Source organism: Camellia sinensis, chromosome 2, assembly GCF_055761805.1.
Source record: "Camellia sinensis isolate YWXY chromosome 2, ASM5576180v1, whole genome shotgun sequence".
NCBI classification, from domain to species: domain Eukaryota; kingdom Viridiplantae; phylum Streptophyta; class Magnoliopsida; order Ericales; family Theaceae; genus Camellia; species Camellia sinensis.
In genome coordinates this window covers 40,168,862-40,190,788 of record NC_138962.1, presented here as the reverse complement: position 1 = coordinate 40,190,788, position 21,927 = coordinate 40,168,862, and the positions used below count along the sequence as shown (strand labels likewise).

Below are 21,927 nucleotides of genomic sequence, written 5' to 3'. Positions count from 1 at the left end.
ATATTGATCAAACTGACTTTTGACTATTACAGGCAACTAAACCTCTTTACTATACTTTTTGTTATAATTGGACCCATTATTTTTTGATAAGAACTTAATGTTCCAATTGTTTCTTAATCCCCAAACTTCAGCTTGCAACAACTTTTTGCCATGATTTTTCAGGCACCACCAGTCTTTCAGACAAAAAAGAATGAACAATGGTTGATTAGTAGACAATAAAATTTATAGAAATTTAAGCCAAAACCTTGTTCACCCTTCCTATAACCAGGTCAAATAGAGAGTTTGTGCAAGCCTAACATAATGGATGAGAAATTTTAGCCAAGGATACCTAAAATTAGTTGAGTTGGGTCTTAAGGGCAAGCATTGAGTTGGGTCTTAAGGGCAAGCAACTAAATCACTACTGATATTGACAAGTATTTTGATGCAAACACATAGGAGAGGCCACTTTTAGAGCACCTTTGCGACTAATGGTCATCAACTCTCCTGTCTTGTGCTTCTTCTTTGAAAGAAACCAATCTTAATGGTCTGAATTAGAGATTGATGTTTGTAAGCTCCCTCACATAATTAATGATAACGGTTGCTTTCTGTTACCATTCATGCATCAACTTAGATAAATAACGATACAACATTGAAAAACAAAGAAAGAATGTCGCGCCTCAAAGCCAACTAAGCTAGGCATGTGACAATCTCACACACCTATATGACTTACAGCACCCTGTGAGCATGCAAAAAAGAGATGGTGAGAAACACAATTCAATTGCATTCCACAAAATAATCATGGCAATCAAGAGATAAAATCACAACCAGTAATTCTTTAATCCACAATACCAAAAGTCTCAACAACAATCCACAAATTCAGTTTAGCTAGTTTAATGTTTAGAGCATGCTCAGCCTAGAGTTCCATAATCTGACTAATAGAAAGATTAATTGCCTCCATCAAAGCAAACAAGAGTTCTATAATTTAAATTAATGTCTCAACAAAACAATTCAAAATAACTTCTACTCGTAGCGCTCTATCCCAATAATAACTTCCATCGCTTGCACCACACTATTCTTCTGGATCTGTAATCAAGAGGAAGACAATCAGTTTGATAGCTCAATAATTAACTATTCCAACAACTAGTCGAATCAAGTATACAAAAAAAAAAAAGAAAAATTTCAATTATATAGTTTTTTGTGATTCAAGGGTGTAAAGAAAATGTCATGTACTTTAGTTAATATTTAACATAAAATCATTCCAATAAGGTGAGTTCCATAATCATAGAATTTTACAACTCGTAGGGTTTACAGTTCGTTTGGATCATATAGTTTTGGTGAGAAAAGAAAAGATTTAAGTAGGTGAGAAATGGAGATGAAGTGTGAGAAATAGTGAGAAAGAGAAGTCTCTTATTTTGACTATTTGATTTCTTACCGAAAGTTGTGATATTTGGTGAGAAACAAGTTGATTGGTTGTAAAATATTTACAATACCAAGATTACCCCTTAATATAAAAAAGAATAAAAAGAAATCTCACTCAAATTTCTCTCTCACATGATTTGCTTTCTTACCAAACTAGATATGATAGTGAGAAAACATGTCTTTTTTCTTTACTCAACTAGATGGGAGAGACCACAATAAATAAAAAAAAATTCTTACCCCACGATCCAAACATGGTGTTACTATTCAATATATCAACAAATTCAATAATTCAATTCAATCAATCCAAAACTCAACGGGTTTGATAAACACAAACTCATGTTTTAGCAAACGCAACCATAGTAACGAGTGACAAAAGCCAAAACCACATTTAGCTCCATGGTCAAAAATCAAAAGAAAGTAGCTTATGTGTCAACATTTAACTCCCATTTGCTTTGGGTTCACATTATTGTCAAACAAAATTCATATCCTTCATAAAGTACATGATTCCACAATGATCTTATAAAATATTTATATAAAAACAAAAACAACTCGGGCCACGAGACTCCGACTAAAATAGAATCTGAAGAGGACAAAATGTATGCAACCTTACCCATCTTTGAAGAGATTGTATCCATAACTAAGAGGTGATTTCATTACTCAATGTTTAAACATTTTCAAATCAAAATATGCAGTAAAAAGAATTCTAGAAGTGGTATGAGATGACTTACCTCTAGTGAAATGAATCCACACTCAAGAGTTCACGAATCGAAAACTGTAAGCAAGGAATTCAACAAGCTTATAAAAATAATAGTGGTTCTATGTATTTAAAAAAAAAAAATCATAAATAAATTACATAAAATATTTACATGTGCGGGGCCCATAAATTATTGAATCTACACTAATGTGAATGTTTTGTGTATTTTATGTGGTTAGTTTCTGTATACCTAAATTTTTTATAAATAAGGTTAGTACTCCCATACCTCATTCAAAACTGACTAGTTTTGGAGAAAATAAGTATAACAAGGGAAGAACAATTGTTTCTACCTTCATATGATTGTCAAAATAAACAAGAATAGATCATGTTGTTCTTGGGGTATTTTTCTCTTTTTGAGTAAAATCAATTAATCAAAAGCCTAATAAGTGAGTGTCATCTATAAGCCTAACCAAATTGGTCTAATACCAAACAACCACTCTAATCCCAACATACTCTCAAATAACTCTGTGAAATCATGCGAGTTTTCTTTCTCTTCATTTCTTATCTTTTCTCACCAAATTACCCAATCCAAATGGAGTGGAAATGTAAAATAAGAAGGGATTTGAATTACCTTAATGATGATTTCAATATTATTCAATTTCATTTCCTTCAAGAGATTCAGTCCCCTCCTCCTCCTCCTCTTCTTTTTCATCTTCTTCTTCTTCATCGAGGTAATCTTCGTCTTCGTAGATATCCTACTCCTCCTCTTCTTCTTCATCTTCGTCTTCATCTTCTTCTACTTCTTCGTCGAGGTAATCTTCGTCTTCGTAGACATCTTCATATTCTGTTAACGAAATGATTATACATTTTAAATATGATATGTAAAGCATATATGTCATTCAATTTTGCTAATTTTGTCTCTCAACATTATAAATTATTTTTATTTTTCTCATAAATGTTTCGAGAACAAACTAACAAAATTAAAAAAACTTTAAGAACCAAAGTCATATGTATATTTTATTATCATTTTATTAACTATTTTAGCTATTGAGTTTAAACAAGATCAAGTTAATATAAATTAAAATTTTAATAACGAAATTAATAAAATTAAAACTTAACACAATGACACAAAATGTATATTTAAAGACCATAAATATAATGTATCATTTATTTTTATATTCTTTTTTGAGTATCACTATTTTGAACGCCATTTATATAATTTTTCCATTCAACTCCAAAAAAAGATTGATTAAGGTTTTTTTAATTGGTTTTAGAACTTTTGAAGTGTATTTAAAATGTTTTTTCAACTTCTAGTCTTTTTGTTAAAATGTCTCTTATTGTATTTCTCCGTTGAGTGATGATATGTGATTGCTGGCACAATAATATTGGTAATCCTTTTATATAAAAAAAAAAAAAAAAAAAATTACTTGTCAAAAAAATTTATTTTTACTGATTTAGTATCCAGCAAATTGAGTTTATTATTACTTTTATATTTAACTTTATTTTCTCACATTTCATTATAGGATTATTGAAAATTATTCCTACAAGAATTTGCACAACTTTAAGCATGTTTTATTAGAAAATTCACAAAATAACAATGTCTGGTCTTGTATATGAGACCAGGACTCCTCCAGTTCATAATATGAACTAGATGTGGTCACCACCATAGATTTATTTTGATAATTCAAATGATTTATTTTGTAAGATTCTTCGTATATACCATCTATATAAAAGAATTAGATCGATCTGGTATTCATAATCTATTCAATTTATTGTGTTTATCACTAAAAAAATGAATGATTTATTTTTAAAAATATACTATTGTCTAGTTTTTTTTTTTTTTTTTGAAACAACTTAAATTAAATAGGCTACAATTATCGAATTAAGTAATTTTTTGTGTGGATAATACGAAGAGTCTGACAAAATAAATGATTCAAATTATAAAAATGGGACCCGTAGTTAATCTCATGAGCCCAGACAAACATCCTCTAATGTATTGGAGGGGAATCCAAATCTATATCTGTGCATGTGTACGCTTGAACTTTTGTGTGCTGAGTGTTTGTTGTTACATTTTCAGAAATAATATAATGGCAGATCCTTCACAAATGCAATATGATTTAATCTAACAGTGAGAAAATAATCAATAATTTATAATATTCAAATTTATTATATATATTTATATATTAACAAATAATTCGAGTTGATTGGGTTGTGAAATTTAAGCCGTATTAGGCTGTTAAATGTAGCTCAAACCTTGACCAAATTTAAAATCATAATCTAAATTCTAAAAAATTTCAAATTAGACTAGGTTGCTCATATTAGGCCAACCAAAATTGAACCCTAGTTTTAACAAAGAATGTTTTGAGTAATCAGCAATGTTTTTAGGGGTCATGCGAAGTAGTATTTTTATTTAAAATAAAAAATTTGAAAAATAAAGTGAAAGTAATCAACAATGATAATTAGCAACCTTATTTGTCCATCTGCTACTGGTATTTTCTTTTATCCAAAACATGTATGGGAGTGACAATATTAATTCGAGCCTAGCTATCTGAAACTTTCATAAAATTAATCCAATGTGTCACGGTGACTTGGCTACATGTAGGCCTAATTTAAAATTTTGTAGGCATTTTTATTTAAATACAGTTTTCCATATTTAAAAAAAGGGCAAATACATTTTGTTATTTGTGTCATTTTGGCCCTTAAAATTTTTAATTAGTTTAATTTTGAATTTTAATTTAAAATTTTGTCTTAATTTGGTTCAATTAATAATTCTGTTACTACTTTTAAAGAAAAATAATCACTGAGTTGAGTAAGTTTATAATTTTATTATTAAAAATATGACACATGCCATTTATATGCATATTTTTCATAAAAAAAATGTTAAGAATTATAATCAATTAGACTAAATTAAAACAAAATTACATATTCAAGCTTAAAATCAAATCAATTAAAATTGTGAAGACTAAAATAATAAAAAAAAATTAAAATATAAGAACTACCATCAATTTTTACCCTTAAAAAAATCTAACATGATGTTACAAAAGTACCTGGGTAGCCATCGTCGAATAAAGGTTGAAGAATGGTTTTGGTGAGGGGATTATCCCATTCCAGAAATTCCCACCATTCTTCTTCTCCAGTAATGCTTTCAAGAGCAGGTGGTGCTGAAGCTTGCTCACCATCCTCATTCATATGCAAAGAAATAGGCAATCTCCTTAACATGGGACACCCCCCTATAGCAATTATTTTCAGAGATTCACAGACCATTATGCCCTTATTTATGCTCTTCAGTTTTGGTAGGTTTATTAGACGTAAATACTTTAAATTTGGGAGTGTGATTGTGTTGCCATCATCTCCACGATGCCCCCCTCGATCACTCGTCTCTACTTCTACTATTATCTCCTCCACATTCTCGCAGTGAAACACATCAAGTGCCTCAAGGTTTGGGAAGTTGTGCAACAACAGGGCAGAGAAAATATTCACGATTTTCGGACAGTACCAGAACGCCAATGTCTTAAGGTTAAATGAGATGTAGTGTGGTGGAACAACTCTGTCAAAGAGTACCCTAAAATTGGGTAATTTACGAAACCGTAATGTCTCAATCGTTGTTAGCGGGATGTGGTAGTCTTCTGAAAAGCATGATGATGATGATGATGATGATGATGATGATGGTGATGACGATGAAAAGACAGATTGAAGCCCCCTACACTCATGAATTACAAATTCTCTTAAACCTCTTGCATTCCTTAACGACTGAATATCTGATAAGCTAATGTGATTGTCCCAACTTCTAATCTTCAAGTAGCCTATGTCGCTGGGGAGCACTACGGCATCTACTCCATTACTATACAAATCTCCCCAGTCGTACACACAAAGAAGTGTGCGTTCTTTAGTGCAAAAGTTACTTTCATCAACAATTCGCACCGCAAGGCCGTACCTTTCCAAACTTTTACATTGCTCAGAATTCACAAACTTGGTAAGCTCTTGCTCATTGTGAAACTGAGCGCAGAGAAATTTTAATTGCTTCAAGCAAAACAGCTCTTCTGCCGACACTTTTACTTCTGTACACAGAATTTCAAGGTAATGGAGTTGTGTGAGTCTGCATAACTTCCAGCAAGGAGACATACCTAGGATGTCATTATTCGAGAGTTCAAGCTTTCTGAGATTAACCAATTCTTCTATACCTTGGGGTACTTCTTTAATCTGACTACCAGTTAGTGCAAAATGTTCCAATGCCTTTAGTTTCTCCAGTGATGGCACATATTCTAGTTCACGACAATCACGTAGTAACAGTTGATGCAGATTCTCCAACTTGGAGATGGATTTTGGCAGAGACTCTATGGCAGTGTAGGACAAATCCAACACCTTGAGACCAGGCATACACAAAAACAAAGAATCTGGAATATTCGGAAGTACTTTTGACAAACTGCCTCGCCCTAGGAAGGTGGTGAGGCGAGGGCAAATGGGTTCAGAAGGAAGTTCTTCAATATCGTTCTGCATTAAGGAAACCCTCTCAAGATCCTTAGACCAGTCTTTATGTGGAACTCTTTTTAATCCCTCACCAGCTCGGACCATGAATCGAGGACTAGTTGATGTTATTTTGAGAGCCATATCTCTTATCAAATCATGCATCTTCACAGATTCTTTCAAATTACCTTTTTCCAACAAGTAGGTATTAATGAGTTTATTCAATATAGCGTGACCTTTGCTGAACATTGCTTCTCTATTGCCCATCTCACGTATTAGTCCCTCAGCAATCCAATACTCTATCAATTCTTCCCTCTGGATGTTATAGTCTTCTGGATACAATGCACAATACAAGAAACAATGTTGTGCTTGTTCATCTTTTAGGCGACTATAACTGAATTTAAGCCGCTTAAATATCCCTTTCTCTTTGTCCATAATCTGCTCTGCATTTCTCCACTCGTGAATTTCATTCACTCCTTTCATACTTCTAGCTACAGTAACAATTACAAGAGGCAGACGTGCACATTTTTTGGCTACTCTTTCTGCAGTTTCTTTCACTTGTGGATCAAGCACTGTCTGATGTTCTTTAACATTTCTCATAAACAGATTCAGTGTTTCATCTCCCGTGAGACGCTCCACCTCAACATTTATGCATTCCATCTGTCTAGACACTTCTAACAATCGTGTAGTTTACACTAGTTTACATCCATTATCTCTGGTTGGTTCTGGAATACCCACCTCCTCCAGAGGAAATGCTTTCCAAAGATCATCTAAGATGAGCACATACCTCTTCTTTTGGGAAAGCAAGTTATGTATTTCTGACGCTGTACGTAATTCATCCTTATTATCAGAAAGATTAAGATTCAGTTTCTTAGCTATTTGCCTTTGCAGATTTTTTATCTCCAATGTTTTAGATACCGTGACCCAAACAACATCACTAAAGTTACAAGTTTCATCCAAAAGTTGATTATTGATGTGTTTCATGATGGTTGTTTTGCCGACTCCCCCCATTCCCCAAACACCAATTTTTCTAACTGCATCATCCATCAAGAAATTCCAAATTTTTTCCTTGTTCCTTACACTTGTGGTTTCAGCCAAAGATTCCACTGTTGGTATGGCGTGTCCACAAGTTGGATCATCAAGCAGCAAACGATTAGAAAATTCACCATTTTCATATTGTTTTCCCACCTCTTGAATCGTCTCCACTACACGGTTTCCCAACTTTGCGCGTTTGTAGACATTCATCCAACTTACTTCTTGCACTTGTCTTTCCAAAGTTTGGACATCATTTGCTATCCTTCGCACATCTTCTTGCCAAAGTTCAACATCTGCCCTTCGTCTTTTCCTTGACCGCTGCACCTTATAATTCACGTCTTCATTTATGTCCTTCTCTCGGCCTTTCAATTGCTCTGTCTTCCTTTTGAGAGTTTCCATGTTAGTATCAAGGTTAATGAGATTTCCAGCCCATTGTCCAGTTAAATCATACAAATTCTTCACAATTTCAATGGTCAAACCAATCTTTTCCAAGGACCAGTCCATTCCTGCAAATACGGAAGAGGATTGTAGTTAACAGGAAAAATTCTAAAAAAAACTTCAATATTGATTCTAATGGCTGTTAGAAAGCAATTTCAAATTTGATTTACAAAAGCAAGAGAAAGAAAAACATGCTAATTTATGCAAACTGACTTCACACTCAGCTCCAAATAATAGAAAGTCAGTCTTTGAATTACTGACAAAATAATGATTGTGCTAAATAGATAGCTAGTAACAATAAACCAGCATTTATGGTGTTCAAGAATTTCTGTTGTAACATTGATTGTAAATTTCAAGTGGATGATTTGAAACACATACAAGAACAAGATCAATGGCAGAGTTTATCTGCCAAAGCTCGACGCAAGTTAGGTGCTAATTGACCGAGTTGCTCAAATTTTTTTTTTAATATTATAATAACAAATTTTTTTTTGTTATTATTCTTATAATATTAATTTATAAAAACTCAACTTTGTTTATATTTTTTTTATTAAATCATAAATAACATCAAAATAAATAATTTATAATGATGCGAGAGATAAAAAAAAATGGAAGAACCGATGTGATGTCTTTACAATTTCTTGGCCAAATTCTAACACTCTCTTAACATATTTTCCCAAAAAAAAAATATATATATATTAATGACCAAACTTCAAATACTAGAAAAGAAGAGCAAGAACTATTCCATTAACACTTTATATCCTAAAACCCTAACACAAAAATAGTGAATCCTATAAAGTAGACCAATAACTACTTATTTGGAGCACCACCTAAACATGCTCCAGGAGTATTGAATAATTTTTCGAAGCTCACTATGCTGTCTCAGAAACATATGTTGAATGTTGTGGAAAACAAGGTAGAGTCAATATATATATATATATGCAGTCTGCACAGGCAATTCATATGCAACATGCGTGTGCAACTCGAAAAAAATAATATTATAAGAATAAAAACAAAAAAAATATACATATAGTATGAGTCGCTCAAGTGGTAAAAGTTTCTTTATTAAACCTATGGTTATGGGTTCGAGACCCTTTCTCCTCTATACCTAATTTTTACGAAAAAATATGAGACATAAACCCAAAATATGACAATAAGAGAATCAAATGTGTCAACACAATACCACCAACAAGCAGCCTTCACTTTGTAATAGTGAGACAAGGCAAATATTGGGGTATTTTAGAAAATTCAAAATATGAGACACAAATGTATCAACACAACCAACAAACTTCACTTTATAATAGGTATTTTGGAAAAATTCAAAATATGAGACCTAAATGTGTTAACACCACCAACCTTCACTTTATAATAGTACCAGCAGTCCGTAAAGTTCTATACACACAATGCATGTGTAACTCCAAAAAAAAACAAAAAATTAAGAATGATGACAAAGAAAAATATACATATAGTATGTAGTGTTCAAATAGTACAAGCCTTCATATTAAACCTATGGTCATGGGTTTGAGGCCATTCCTCCTCTTTACATAATTTTTACAAAATTCACCAAATGTAAGGATATTTTGGATGTCAATAACACCATTACAAGATTCACCAAATATAAGAGTATTTTGGAAAAATTTGGAAAAACTCAAAATATGAGACACAAATATATCAATACCACCAACCTTCACTTTATAAAAGTATAGGGTATTTTGGATGTCAACAACACCATTACAAAATTCACCAAATATAAGAGTATTTTGGGAAAATTCAGGAAAACCTAAAATATGAGACACATATGTCAACAACACCGCCTTCACTTTATAATAGTTTAGAAGATGATAGATATAGAAGATATATGGCTTTTCTTAGCCATATAAAATAGACCTCTTAGCCAAAATAAATAAATAAATAAATTTCTACACACAATAATTTGATAAATAAATTTATATTAATTAATTTTAAATTAAAAAATGAACCAAAGTGATTTACTTTGGTCACTCTGGCAAGAGAGGTCTATTTCTGAAACTGTTTATTGGCCACAGCTTTAATCTTTTTAGGTCAAAATGACATTATTTATCCAAAAAGACAATTATCTGTTCAAAAGCTTAACTATTTGTCTATCTATTCAAATACCACATATCTATTTGGGTTTGGTTTTCAAATTTTTAATTTTTTTTTTAGAACTAAAAATTAATTTAGTGATGAAATGAAAAAATGAAAAGGTCCAAAATGAAAGTAATATTAGGTGATAGGTCAAGGGGATAAAGTTATATTGGGTGATAATTCATGGGGGTAAAGTGTAATTTATCCTATTGATGAAATGGTATTTTTAGTCATAAAGGTCCAAATTGAAAAAAATCAGTAGATGAGGGAGGCTAGTTGTTAAAATTTTTAGTGGAGGGGAGTCAAGTGATAATGCCAATAGTCGCGGGGGATAAAGTGTAATTTACCCTAAATATTAGGGAAGATTTCAACAGATGATTGGTCATCTTATTTAAACATCATTAGGTCTAAAAAGTGAATCTACAAAGTAGACTTATATATCATTTTTCTTTGAGAAATTAAATTATTATTAAAATATTACCCAATATAGGTCAATTAGCTTAATAAAAAATTATAGAAGACTAGTTTTAATTAAACGTATTATTCACTTTCACGAACCTATGTAATAATTTAAAATATTACTAATGTTCTGATGCTCAAAAAGTTTCACAAGTAATTCAATTAAAAATAAAAATAATTGGTTATCTCACACGGGAAGGCCTATGGTGTGCACCTTTAAGGGTGCATATCATATGTACCCCACTACAAATTAGTGTAATTTTATTATAAAATTTCGTAACATTGACTATAAAATATTTCGCCACAAACGAACGCAACAAAATATTCACAATTTTGTAGTTCATGTAACAAAAGTTTATGGTTTAGTTACAACACTTTTTGTTCAAGGTTATATATTTTATGATTGATGTTACAAAATTTTATGGTAAAATTACACCAATTTGTAGTGGGTGCATGCGGTTAGTTTTAATAGTTAGTTTAAAACTATTGAACTATTTTTGTTTTAATAGAAATTGCTTTCTAGAGTTTAAATAAATATGATGAATTATTTTTATTTTATAAAATTTTATATTTAAAAAGTACAAAATTTTCAATCCGTATGTAGCGCGGGTTTATTGCTAGTACCATTATACTAGAAAACTCAATAATAAAAGTTTTACATTTCATAAAAAAAGAAGATGAAGGCCATGTTTGGTTTGTATTTGTAAAATAGGTTTGAAAAATAATTTTTTGAAAAGAGTTCACAAAATTTAAAAATTTGTTTGGTGGTTTGTTTTGAAAATAATTTTGGAGTTTGAGATGATTTAAATTTTTTTTGTAGTTGAATAGATGGGTGTAAGAGAAAAAGTGATTGATTGATGCGTAGGATATAAGAGAAGGAGAGATGAGAGAGAAAAAGTGATTGATTAATGTATAGTAGAGAGAAAAATGATTTTAGATTTTTTTTTTCCAAATATTTTCAACCAATTTTTTTTTTTTTTTTAACTTATTAGGTGCTCCCAAAGTACCATGTGTTCATATTATTTCACCGAGTGGTGATTCATCCCACTAATTTTTGGACCACTAATAGCTCTAATGAGCTTAAAAGAAAAAAAAAAAAAAAAAACTCAAGCCAAAACATCACATCACTTTGGTGGGGGCCACTGTGCCACATCATTAGTGATGCTCTAGAGCTCCCAATTTAGTACTCTAAAACATTATTCTATTTCACCAATCATTATTCATCATATCACTTCATGTTTCTCAATCACACAATACAAAATCATAATATCCCACATTTTTTACCAATCGTATACTCCTTTAATCACCTGTTCTGAGAGTACCCAATAATCACCCAATATAATATACTACTTTAATCTTCCATATTTAAAATATATATATATATATATAGGGTTTATTAGAGACTCTTCGTCTTTCCATTTTCACATTAAAAGGACAAAAGAAAAAATATCAATGCTACGATAGAGAGAATGGAATGTCAGGAGAACGAAGACGCAAAACAAAAAGGAAATGCATAAAATATAAACAAATAATAATAATAATAATAATAATATACGAAATCAAAAGAACATCAGAAAAGAACAGAAACGGACAGGATTGGAATAACACATTAAAACATTTAATTAAAACATTAATTGAAACATTGAAACATTTTCATTGAAATACAGAAAATGACTTACAATTACTGCAAAGATAATTACTGCAAAGATCTTGAATGGTTACAGTACAAGGGTGTTGGGTTTTTCACTCAGAGCTCTTAGATATCAGATTTTTCTAAGTCTGATGAATGAATCCAACTTGATTACATTATATACAGAATAAAACAATAATTGACTGAAGAAAGCAGCTGTCAGCGCATGAAGAAAAGCAGATGCGGTCGGTTGCTTTCGGTTGATTGATTAAATAGTTGAGCAGCTTTAAACAAAAGTTGACTGGGTGAATAGTGACAGTGAACAGTAACTTTTACTATTCATCACTTTCGGTGAAACATGTGAATAATGGGATCAATATAAATATAAATTGGCAGCTTTTCTCAAAAGAGTATTGATTGAAGCTAATTTGTATCTATATGGAATCCAATGTTGATCAAACAAATGGATCTTGAGCATCTTGGAACTCTGGTCCTGAATACTGATTAGTTGATTCTTCAGAGGAATGGATCTGATCTGGACCATCTTCGGAACTGGTGGATTGGGCTTTAGCTTGGTTTAACAGTTGATGGGCTAACTGGATCATGTCTTCCTTGGATGATTGAGTTTTACCTTTGGATTTGCTTTTGGGTTGAACCGGAGGTGGAATGGGCTTTGCCTTGACCTTGGCCTTTGATTTGGGCTTTGATTGGGCTGGTTGAGCAGCAACAGCTTTGGACTTTGATTTGGATGATTTGGGCTTGGAGCCACTAGATGAGGGGCTTACAAGATTGACTGGGGGAAGACTAGGCTGACTTCCTTGAATAACTACAGCAGTTGGGTTCTGCTGGGCTTTAGCAAGAGCAGGAGTTGGAACACATTGATCAAGTGGGAATTCTTCTTGAACAATTTCAAGAATTCTGGGAACATTGAACTTAACCCACCATTTAACTGTGTGTTGACGGATGATGATATTATCATCAATCCCATAATGCCATTTGAATATCCATGGAATTTTGTATTTAGCAATAAATATGAGTAATAAGGGAAATTGCCGTTGGTGAGTAGAAAATGGGTAAACAGAGGCAAAATAATGAATTATGTGGCTGAGATCATCAGGGAGGATATCTGAAATGGCGCCATAGTGAGTCCACCATCTCAGAAACCAGGTGGGTAATTCGGATTTGAATTTCTGATCAAAGGAGATGAACCAAGAATGACTAAAAGTTTCATTTTGGTACAAGAAAATCTTGAACCAAGCATCAACGTAATCATGGTAATTATATTGAATAAAATGGCCAGGTAAATCACGAAGCTGATTAGGATTGCCCCATTCAGCCATAGAAACAATGTTGTGAATATAAATGGAATGGTAAAGGACCTTATAAGCATAAGTGCGATCCTGGATTGGCTTGATTAAAATGGAATGGTGGTTGATTAGAATATCTTTGTAGTAGGCTAGGGTTTTCTCTGGATGGGAAAGGATGAAATGGCATCCAGAGCCAAAATGGAATTTAGCAATGTCATTGGTGGTTTGATTTCTTGGGTGACTGGGTTCTTTATAGAACAGGTTGGTAACATGTGAATTGGTGTATTCAGATCTAGATGTTTTAACAGGGTTAACAGGGAATGGAGTAACTGAAACTGACTGGCTAGATACAAAAGGATCAGAGGCCAATGCAGATGAATAATCAGGACGATGAATAGTACCAAGAGTTTGGTAACGGTTAATCATGTCGAGGGAATAAGAAGGGGTAACTGACTCCAAAGGAGGAGGGACAATAAGTTGATTAGGTTTACTGGAGGATGAGACCAAAGCCTTGGAAGGAGGCCTTGGACGAGACATCTGTTGAAATAAGAGACAATGATTAGCAACCAGAAAGAAGATCTAAATAATCTTGATGATGATGTAAACAATTGTAGTTGTGAGCAAGTAAATTGCGGCGAGCTTGAATTTGTTGGTAATTGATGTATTGGGCTCTTTTGGTAGTGGGTCGAGCTAATTTGAGGCGGTGAATGCGATGAGTAAGCTGTTTAATGAGGGTTTTGAAATAGGTAATTCGGGATTTATGGTAAGCAGTAAGTGGTGTAGTCATCCCTTACCCCCCTGTAAAAATTCCCGAGTAAGAAAATTAGGGAGGGAGTTTTGGCAACCAGGTATATAGGTAATATCAAAATCAAAAATACTTAAAATAGCTTGCCAACGAGCAAAAATTTGTTTACTAGCAAGATTTTGAACATCTTTTTCAAGAACATATTTAGCAGATTTGCAATCAACACGAAGTAAGAATTTTTGATTTAAAATATCATCTTGAAATTTTTGAATACATAAAACAGTGGATAAAATTTCTTTTTTAATAGTACTATAATTGAATTGTGCTTTATTCCAGACACCAGAATGATAACGAACAATTTGTTCAGATGATTGGGGAGTAATCTGCTGAAGGAGAATGCCACCATAACCAATATCGGAAGCATCAGTTTGAATAATTTTGAATGAATGTTCTGTGGGAATACCAAGACAAGGAAGGGACTTGACATATTGTTTGACTTGTTGGACAATAGAAGTATGAAGAGAAGACCAAGGAGGAGGATTATCCTTTAACCTATCAAATAGAGGTTGACAAGTTTTCCTAAGGTCTTTATAAAATTCAGCAATATAATTGAGGGAACCTAAGAACCGTTGTAATTGAGTTTTATTAAGAATTTCATCAGGAAATTTGGATGCAAATTCAATGGATCGACTAATGGGTAGGATAGTATTATGATGAATGTCATATCCTAAAAAGCGAATTTTAGTTTGAAATAATTTAATTTTAGGAGCAGAAATGACAAGACCATGACTTTTAATGGTGTAAAAGAATGCAGTTAAATGCTTCCAATGTTCACTAATTGATTTTGAAAAAATTAAGATGTCATCAATATAAACAATTGAAAAATGACTAAATGGGTTAAATATGTCATTCATGATATGTTGAAATTCACTAGGAGCATTTTTTAAACCAAATGGCATGACATTCCATTCATATTGCCCAAAAGGTGTGTTGAATGCAGTTTTATATCTATCTTGAGGATGAATTTGTATTTGCCAGAAACCACTTTTTAAATCGAACTTACTAAAGATAACGGCTTGACTAAGTCGTTTAATTAAATCTTTTTTATTAGGAATAGGATACCTTATCCATTCTAAGACATCATTCAAAGGTTTATAATTGATAACTAGGCGAGGAACACCTCGTTCTAATTCAGCATTTTTATTAACATAAAAAGCAGAGCAAGACCATGGTGATTTACTGGGACTAATGATTCGATGTTGTAGTAAGTCATTAATTTCTTTTTTGCACATTTCAAGTAATTCATGATTCATTTGAATTGGTCTAGATTTAGTAGGGATATGTCTTTCATCAAAATTTTTAATATATGGTAGGGTAACTACATGTTTTTTCCTATGCCAAAATGCAGTAGGTAAAGTGGAGCAAACAGTTGATTCAAGTTTTAATTTAAAATCATTGATTTGAGAGACAAGAACTGGATTAGTTAATTGTTGATCAATACGTTTGTGATTTATTTCTTCTTTAAGAAATTTTAAATGTCGAGTCAGGCGGTTAATTTGATGAGAAATAGAACAGTCTTTTAATTGATTTAAGTGTAATAATTCAGGAGGCGATAAAAATTTGAATGTAACAGGTTGTCCTAAAACATGTGTAGTTATTCCTGTACTAGATGTAGTAAAAGGATATAATAAATATATAAATGGAGATCCTAAAATAATTTTATCAGTCATATTGGTTACTAGGACAAAAGAGGTTTTAAAACATATATTGTCTTGGCAAACATGTACTTTTGGTAATTTATATTTGATATGCATTTTAGTACCATTAGCAGAAGTTAATTTTTCTTGACATTTTTCATAATATGTAGTAGGAAGTAATCCTTCTTGTATACAATTTAAATCAGCACCAGTATCAATTAAAGCAATTAATTCTAATTCAAAATCATTAACAATTATTTTGATTTTAGAATACCATTTTTGAATGTAAAGTTTGTTGATTAGACTTAATCGTTTTTCTTCAGGATTATTGGATTGAGAATGGTGTGATCGGTTGTCAAATATCAAATTATCAGGATGAGTAGGATCAGACTCATGTTCAGATTCATGTGGGGATTCATGCTCATTAGTTTGGAAATTATCTAAACGTTTATCAATTTTGAGTGTAATAATTTCATCTTCAAGTGTTTTATCTTTACATTGCAAGTCTTTGATTGTCTGTTTAATCTGATTGATCTCTTGTTGTAAATCTTGTAAGGTAACTTCTTTTTGTTTATTTTTAAATCTTTCTAGAGTTTTGGATAGACTGATTATTGGTTTATCAAACTTTGGTTTGGAATCTGAATGGATTAATAGGGATTTTAATTTATCAGTATATTTTTGTTTTAACTTGGGATCATCTAGCTTACTAATGAGATCGATTAGAGCGGATTCTTCTTGAGTAGTTTTGGTGAGAACAGTAATTTGTTTAACTGGTTTACAACAAATATTATTACAACCTATCTTAATATCATTATCAGAATCATCACTGGGTGATGGGGAATCAGAGGAAGTAGCAGGATGATCAGAAGAGGAACTACTAAGGGAGTGATTTAATTGAAAGATGTCATATAACTGATTTTTGGAGGTAGCATCAATTTGAAGTTGATTAACTCTATCTTTTAATTTTTGTTTTTCTTTACATTTATTTGAATAATGTCCTTTTTGACCACAATTGTAACAAGTAATATCTTTAGGTGATTTAGATTTTGGATGGGATTTGGATTTATAATATTTCTTTTTGGGTTTAGTATAGAATTTATCATTGGATTTGGAAGGTGTATAGTTCTTCGTATACTTATATTTATTGGAATGTTTGTATGAGGATTTATGTTTGGAATATTTGTGTGATTTCCTACGAGAGGGTGCAACAGGAGGTAAACCATATTGTTCACAGAAATTTCCTAATTCATACTTAGCTTTATGTTTGTCTTTATTAGCTTTTTGAGTAAGTTTAAGGTCGATACACATTTTTAAACCTTCTTTTTGGATAGTGCTAATTATATCACCATAAGTGAGGTTATCATATTCAATAACACCAGTGGGTTGACTAAGAACATCTCTAATTTTATGGGCAAATAAGCTAGGTAATCCATTAATAAATTTTTCTTTCCAAAATGATTTAGTACAGTCTTCTCTTAACATGACTCGAGAGGTAAATACATCTTTATACCATCTAAAATCACTTAAGGTTGGACAGTTAAGATTACTAAGTTGATCATGTATGCGAGAATATATATTTGTAGGGGTACCAATAAAATGGCGAACTATTGTATAGATTAATTGATTAATACCATCAGGGTGACAACATCCTAGAGATTCATCAAAAATAGGGAGACCATTTTCATCAGTTTGATTAGCATAGATGATTGCATCACGTTGTTCTTCATTCAGGTATTTTTCCCACCAGGATTTGAGCATACCAGTAAAGCCAGAGGTGAGTAAAGAAACAATTTCAGATTGAGAATATTGGGGATAATTACTGAGATAACTATTGGCAACCATAGATAAATGATTTAATTTTTGAAGGATTTGATCTTCACTAAGACCATCAATATTCCATTCGTATAATTTTTTGGCAGAAACAGAGAATTGATTGTTAAGGTTAGTTTCTTCAAATTGGAGGTCAACTGGAGTTGGTTTAGAATACCAGTTTTTGGTATTGTGAGAATTAACTTTGGGATAGTGGATTTTATTGAGATGAGAAGATTGAAATTGTTGAGCTAATTGATTTATTTCATTATCAGAAGTGTCAGTGGTAGATTGATCAGAAACAGTATTGATAATAGGGTGTGGTTGTTGATTTAACACAGTAAGACCTTTATCTTTGGAAGTAGAAGTATCATTGGGAGTTAATTTAGTAAATAATTGTTCAATAGCTTTGACGGTAGATTGATCATTAGTAATTAAGCTAGTTCGCTTAGAGCGATGACTGGGTAGATTAAGCAATGGTTGATCTAGAGATTTAGTTGGTTTGGCAGATTGGTCATCCAAATTAGTTTCTAATTTATCTAATTGTTTACCAATTGTTTTTAGACATTGATTAGTATAATTATTCTGTTCAATAACTTTTTTGATTTCAGGGTCCGTGCCAGGTAATTTAAAAGGAGAGGCTGGAACTTCAGAACCTTGGTGATCAATAATTATATTCTCTAATGGAGGATGATTAGAGCTAATAGAAGTATGAGGGGAAGTTTTCCATTTATGTTTGGTAATTGTGTTAATCTTTTTGTAATATTGATCCATATAATCAAAGAAGGATAATTCAAAACCATATTGAACCATAAAATCATACCATTCTCTAGTTATTCTGGATTGCTGAGTAGAATTATATTTAGCACGATAGGCATGTCTTTTAGTCCTATTTTCTTTAGATCTAAATTCAATAAGTAATTTATCTAAATCAGGTTGAAAATCTTTTTTGATTGTCATTAACTGGGGATTCACAGGTAGTATCAATTCTTCGAAATCAGTTTGAGTTGGGGAATTATTTGAGGCTACTTCGTCTTCTGGTAAATGTGTATGAGTAGTGTAAACAGGTTTACTAATTTGGGAAGTGGTAGAATTATCAATTCCTTTTAATTTATTTTTGGAAGTTGAATTAGTTGGACCAAGATGGATGTGACTATTTTTCCTAAATAGAGGAGTGTTAAATATTTCATCTTCAGTTGATATTTCCGAAGGGACACTAGATGTACTATGTCGAGAAGATTGACTTCGATTGAATTTAATGTTAACTGATCCATCATTATTTTGCTGGATATGTTGAATGTCTTGAATTGAGGATTGCTGTTGATTATGTTTGTAATTTTCATTGACAGTAACCCATTGGTCAGGTAAATTAATATCTTTCCATTCAATCATGTGAGGAATATTAATATTTGATTAATTAGTACTGCTGCTTTGAATGAGTAAAGTTTTATCTTTGGGGCTTTTATGTAAAGCATGAACATTTAAATTAGTTTGCATACATTTATAATGAACACGATAAATCAAGGCAATATTATGTGAAGAATCTAACATTTCAGTGTATTCACCATGTAATTGAATGTTTAATGTTAATGCTTTGAGAATATGTGGGTCGCGTAAACTTAATGTGAAATCAGGAAAACAGTTAAAATGTATTGGACCTTTATTAAGACCAGTTTCCATCATTCCCATTAAACTAGCATTGTAATTAAGAAAGCGAGCATCTCTTAAACATAGTAAAACAGAAGTATTTTGTCCTACCATAGTTAATGGATTGACACCAATTTGAATTAAACCAATATGCATAAAATTGTAACCACGATCTATATGTCGTTTGATTAATTTTTTATCAAATAACTGACAGGTTTCTCTTGGTTTTTCTAAAGCATAAACTTGTTCAATAGTTTTAACATGGAGAGTAACTTTAAAAACATCCTGTATAAAAGAAGTTTTATAAATCTCTTTAATAGGTAGTTTTGGAATATTCCATCCAGAATTAATTTGATCATTTTGTATTTCGACATCTTCTTCATTAATTATGATGCCTGGATTAGGTATGGAAGGCAAGGTAGTTGACCTAGAACTTACTGATGAGTTACTTCTAAATAATCGATTCATTGTTTGATGTTAATTAATCAGTTTTACAGATATCTTAATACATACCCTATTCTTGTCAAGTTTATCACATACCTAGTATACATACATACCCTATCTTTAAACCCCAAAGTCTGACTCTGCCTAAACCGAAGGACTTACAGAAGACTGGGAAGAAGTGGGTGACTTAAACTAGGTGGGTAAAATAGACTGATCTTTCGGGTGATTAAGATGAACTGAAAACAGGATTAATTAAACAAACAACAAAGACGATTGAGCAGAAGTAGCTAAACAGTTAGAAATCTTGTAAGGTAACTTCTTTTTGTTTATTTTTAAATCTTTCTAGAGTTTTGGATAGACTGATTATTGGTTTATCAAACTTTGGTTTGGAATCTGAATGGATTAATAGGGATTTTAATTTATCAGTATATTTTTGTTTTAACTTGGGATCATCTAGCTTACTAATGAGATCGATTAGAGAGGATTCTTCTTGAGTAGTTTTGGTGAGAACAGTAATTTGTTTAACTGGTTTACAACAAATATAATTACAACCTATCTTAATATCATTATCAGAATCATCACTGGGTGATGGGGAATCAGAGGAAGTAGCAGGATGATCTAGACCAATTCAAATGAATCATGAATTACTTGAAATGTGCAAAAAAGAAATTAATGACTTACTACAACATCGAATCATTAGTCCCAGTAAATCACCATGGTCTTGCTCTGCTTTTTATGTTAATAAAAATGCTGAATTAGAACGAGGTGTTCCTCGCCTAGTTATCAATTATAAACCTTTGAATGATGTCTTAGAATGGATAAGGTATCCTATTCCTAATAAAAAAGATTTAATTAAACGACTTAGTCAAGCCGTTATCTTTAGTAAGTTCGATTTAAAAAGTGGTTTCTGGCAAATACAAATTCATCCTCAAGATAGATATAAAACTGCATTCAACACACCTTTTGGGCAATATGAATGGAATGTCATGCCATTTGGTTTAAAAAATGCTCCTAGTGAATTTCAACATATCATGAATGACATATTTAACCCATTTAGTCATTTTTCAATTGTTTATATTGATGACATCTTAATTTTTTCAAAATCAATTAGTGAACATTGGAAGCATTTAACTGCATTCTTTTACACCATTAAAAGTCATGGTCTTGTCATTTCTGCTCCTAAAATTAAATTATTTCAAACTAAAATTCGCTTTTTAGGATATGACATTCATCATAATACTATCCTACCCATTAGTCGATCCATTGAATTTGCATCCAAATTTCCTGATGAAATTCTTGATAAAACTCAATTACAACGGTTCTTAGGTTCCCTCAATTATATTGCTGAATTTTATAAAGACCTTAGGAAAACTTGTCAACCTCTATTTGATAGGTTAAAGGATAATCCTCCTCCTTGGTCTTCTCTTCATACTTCTATTGTCCAACAAGTCAAACAATATGTCAAGTCCCTTCCTTGTCTTGGTATTCCCACAGAACATTCATTCAAAATTATTCAAACTGATGCTTCCGATATTGGTTATGGTGGCATTCTCCTTCAGCAGATTACTCCCCAATCATCTGAACAAATTGTTCGCTATCATTCTGGTGTCTGGAATAAAGCACAATTCAATTATAGTACTATTAAAAAAGAAATTTTATCCACTGTTTTATGTATTCAAAAATTTCAAGATGATATTTTAAATCAAAAATTCTTACTTCGTGTTGATTGCAAATCTGCTAAATATGTTCTTGAAAAAGATGTTCAAAATCTTGCTAGTAAACAAATTTTTGCTCGTTGGCAAGCTATTTTAAGTATTTTTGATTTTGATATTACCTATATACCTGGTTGCCAAAACTCCCTCCCTAATTTTCTTACTCGGGAATTTTTACAGGGGGGTAAGGGATGACTACACCACTTACTGCTTACCATAAATCCCGAATTACCTATTTCAAAACCCTCATTAAACAGCTTACTCATCGCATTCACCGCCTCAAATTAGCTCGACCCACTACCAAAAGAGCCCAATACATCAATTACCAACAAATTCAAGCTCGCC

General features: G+C 31.9%; 1 pseudogene across 1 annotated transcript; it reads right to left on the bottom strand.

Moving 5' to 3' along the window:
• Window positions 1-792: 792 nt before the first annotated feature.
• On the bottom strand, window positions 793-8,118 carry LOC114313238 (disease resistance protein At4g27190-like; annotated as a pseudogene). Its single transcript, XR_014360836.1, has 4 exons — window positions 5,140-8,118; window positions 2,724-2,936; window positions 2,127-2,170; window positions 793-1,062 (listed from the first exon to the last, which is right to left on the bottom strand). The product of XR_014360836.1 is annotated as a disease resistance protein At4g27190-like (transcript).
• Window positions 8,119-21,927: the final 13,809 nt, after the last annotated feature.